This window comes from Rhododendron vialii, chromosome 3a (assembly GCF_030253575.1).
Source record: "Rhododendron vialii isolate Sample 1 chromosome 3a, ASM3025357v1".
Classification (NCBI taxonomy): Eukaryota; Viridiplantae; Streptophyta; class Magnoliopsida; order Ericales; family Ericaceae; genus Rhododendron; species Rhododendron vialii.
Window position 1 is genome coordinate 3985124 of NC_080559.1, and position 4055 is coordinate 3989178.

At 38.4% G+C, this 4055-nt stretch overlaps 1 non-coding gene across 1 annotated transcript; it reads right to left on the minus strand.

The window, feature by feature from the left end:
* LOC131321518 (U2 spliceosomal RNA) lies at positions 1 to 204 on the minus strand. The gene has a single exon (XR_009198558.1). It is a non-coding gene; the product is annotated as a U2 spliceosomal RNA (small nuclear RNA).
* Between the last annotated feature and the right edge of the window lie 3851 nt (positions 205 to 4055).

Consider the following 4055-nt stretch of genomic DNA (forward strand, 5'->3'; position numbering starts at 1 on the left):
GTGGGCTGCACCAGGTCAAGGCAATAGTGCAACACCAAGGCAACGCATGAGAGGCCGCCCCAGTAGCAAGCTACTTTAGTGGGCCATCCCTCTCAAAAATTTATTTAATTTAATAAAGAGTGAGCCGATGGCCGACATATCAGATATTAAACTAATAAGAACAGATACTATACTTGATCTTAGCTAGAAGGCCAAGAAAGGTATGTCTTCTCTTCTCTTGGGCTGCCTATTTTATAGTCACATTTTCTCTCCCTGTTTTTCTACTTAGTCGATGTGGAAAAGAACTCCAAAGTAACAAACTGGGTTTTGCTGCTTTTGCACATATTATGCTTGGTGTGTGCTGTCAGTTCAACTCGGTTGTTTGAAGCCTCTGAGCACCTAGTGAGTCCTTGTGTCCACCATTTACATTGTAATACTTAATCTATTGAGTATCAGATTTTTTTTGATAGACAACAAAATTTTATTAAGAAACTTGACAAGGGTACATCAAGTTGGGGGAGGGGGAAGGAGAATCCAATACAGAATTGGATTAAACCTATTGGGACAAGCCCAGAACACCTATTGGGCAAAGCCCGAAACACCTATGGGTCAAAAAACCCAGATCAGACATTAAGAACAGAAAAACCTAAGGGCCTAACTACCCAAATTTGACAATGGAGCTCAAACCAAGTTGGCCAGGCCCAACCCAAACTCCCCCACATCCGGCACATCACAAAACCACTGCTTGGGATAAAAAAAGCCCCCTCGAAAATAGCCCTCTAGATATCTAAATTGCCCAATAATGAGTTCAATACGCAGCTCTGTATAGCTTAGAATGTGATTGAGTTGGTTCTGGCTTCAGGAAGTCTTTGCTATCCTTTGAGTTTCCTTTGTTTTTTTCTTAATGAAAAACAACATACCGAAACAAACTTGTACTAAAGTTCATTGAGTGGACTCGTGCAGTGCGTCATGGATCAAAACCAAACACTCACACGCAAATTGAGAGAAACTTAACTATTATTGGATCAGACGGAATAAAATTACAAAAATAAAAAAAATCTCCAGAGAGCTTGACTCCGGCCCTCTGGTTATCTCTCACCCTCACCACAACTCTCGCCTTGGTTGAATCCTAATGATGAAACGGTTTATGATAGTTTAATGAAGTGTGGAGAGCCCAATGAACCTTGTGGACACTTTTACAGAATGAACGAGTACCCTAGAACTAGGGATGTGAGCATCGAATGGAGCTTAGAATGTGTAAATGGGCACAAAAATATACTGTAGCCTTTGTCACTCCGATGATCTTTGAATCGGTCTCCCTTCGACGAACTTTTCATAAATAAACTTTATTATTTTAATTGTTTGTTTCCATAATACTGTGAAAACCTTATTCATCATTATATAATTGGTTTTAATTTGATTTAAAATGAATACGATACAAGCGTTTTATTGAAATAATGTGTTTTTCGACCAATTGAGGGTAAAATGGTCATGTATTTTGATGTACAAATTATTTTTCATCGAAACCAATTCGGTAGGAAAGTAGATTGGACAAGCTTTCTAACGGTTCAAACCACGAGTGAATTTGAGTTCGGAAGTGTCTGGGGCAAGTCCGCAAAGTTGGGACTTGTTGTGACATTTTAATATGCGCCAGGGGCGCATTTAAATGCGCCTGGGCTTGAAGTATTGCGTCTGAGACGCATTAATGCTGCTCAAACTTTGCGGACTTGCCCCGGACACCCCCGAACTCCAATTTGTGCGTGGTTTGAACCATTAGAAAGCTTGTCAAATTTACTTTCTATCCAAAGTAGTTTGGATAAAAAATTCATTTGTACATCAAACGAAGCGACCATTTTACCCTCGATGGGTCAAAATATGATTCATTCCGGTAAAACACGTGTATGTTTCTCATTTTAAATTGGATAAAGACCTATTATTCATAAATAATTAGTGTTTTAAAGCACAAAAAGATGGCGGAATCCAACCATATATGGGAGTTGAATGTACAGTTTCTTTTTCCCCACATTAAACCGAGCGATATTCTTGCTTCTGATAGGTATTTTTTGTGGAAGAATGAATTAATCTGAATGATACATTGTTTGGCAACTACTATAACTGTGTTTTGAATCAGAATGATTGATGTCTATGTGAAATGTTGGTGCATTAGTTATGCCTCTTGGCTGTTTATGAAAAACTGAATGTCTGCTTCAGTAGTTCATTACATCGAAAAAGAAAAATTGAATGCTCCCAAGGCGCATTACAAAAACAGGGAAAATAGGATGTGCCTTGGGAGCAATTCAATTGCGCCTGAGACAACAGTTGTAAAGCCGGCTGGCCGAAAAGAAATTCTAGGTGTGCCCGGCCGGTGCGCAACTTAAATGTGCCTTACAAAAGGAGCGCAAAATAGGATGCACGCCTAGGGCGCAATTCAAATGCGCCTGAGGCGCATGTGATGCATCTTTTTGCAGTGGGTTTTTTTAGTCCTAGTTACCTGGAGACTATAAAAGGCCAACCTTTAATATGGATTTTTCAAGCAAAAGAGACACATGAAGCAGACATGGTTGATGGGCTGAAAAGGGAGGGACACTTCCAAGTCGCAACCGTATCTGGTTTAACTTTCAACTTCTTATACTTGTGTGCTGTACCTGTTGTTGTATCAATTAACCTTCTCTTTTTTTGCTAGCAAACGAGGAGGAGGAACCAATACCCTAGAAATCGGCTAGTTCACAGCATGCTTTAATCCGTGGCGTGGCCTGCAGAAGGAAGGTCTGGATAAAAGATCTTTGATGGGATATATCAACGGGAATGGAATTGTAACAACTCTGATTTTTCATTCAATAAAAATCTCGTTGTTATTCGAAATTTCTTAATTTCTCTTGATTGGTCGATGGTTTTCTTATTGATTTCTAGCTGTTGTAATCAAGCAATTGAACGCCTTATCACCATATTCCTCGACTTGAAACCCTAATTGCCATGCCTAGTCAATTTTTTTCAACCAACTAGTTGGTTTAACCAAACTAGTTAACCATTTAGTTACCTTTCAACCATTAACCATTAGACAGTAATTGTTAGGGTAATCTTTATCCATTGGACAATAGTTTTCCATTATTATATCTTGATAAGTACTTGTATGTATGCATATGTGTATTTGCCACATGTTAAAGGACATGTAGTCTTTTCTAAAAACTTAGTTTATTATATAAGTACCTTTTTTTTTATCCCTTGGTTATTAACCATTAGGGGATTTATTACCCATTGGTCAATAGGTTAGTCTTGCCAACTAAGTACTAGGCCTATTAAACTAATCTTTTATTAAGATTCTCTAGAGTACAAAGTATACTATTTTTATAATTAAGTACTAGTACCTTTTGTATTAGTATAATAAGAGAATCTTGACTTTCAAGCCCTTAGAATCTTAGTACTTAAGTACTTACTTATATATTATTAGTCTTTCTTAGTACATATACATATATATGTGAGTAAGAGAGAGAGAGAGAGGAGAGAGGCCGAGAGAGAGGGAGAGGAGAGAGGCCGAGAGAGAGAGAGAGGAGAGAGGCCGAGAGAGAGAGGGAAGGAGGAAGGAAGAAGAAGGAGGATGGGACTTGTACCTTGTTATTCTTTCATCCTTTCAACTTTTGGGATGAATATCTTCCAAATCTATCCTTTCATTGTCCTATATTGTTCTTTAAACACCAAATCTTGTACAACTCTACCACCATATCTTCCATAGTCCCCTCCAAAGTACTAAACTAGCCATGCAAGCCTAAAACTAGGTGGTTAGTGTGCAAGCAAGCCTTAACTTCATCCATCAACCTATCAATCAACCATGACAAGTGAAAGAAAAGTGAGATATATATATATATATATATAGAGAGAGAGAGAGAGAATCGGCTAGAGAGAGAGAGAGGGGAGTCTTGGCCTATAAATAGAAGCCATTCTAAGCTTCAAACTCACACCTTCAAGCTTTGCTCTTCCTTCTCTCTAGAAATTCTAAGTGTTCTTAGTTCTAAAGTTCTTGTTTTCTTGTGTTTCTTGAGAGTTCTTGAGAGAAACCACCAAACCACTTCCAAAACCAC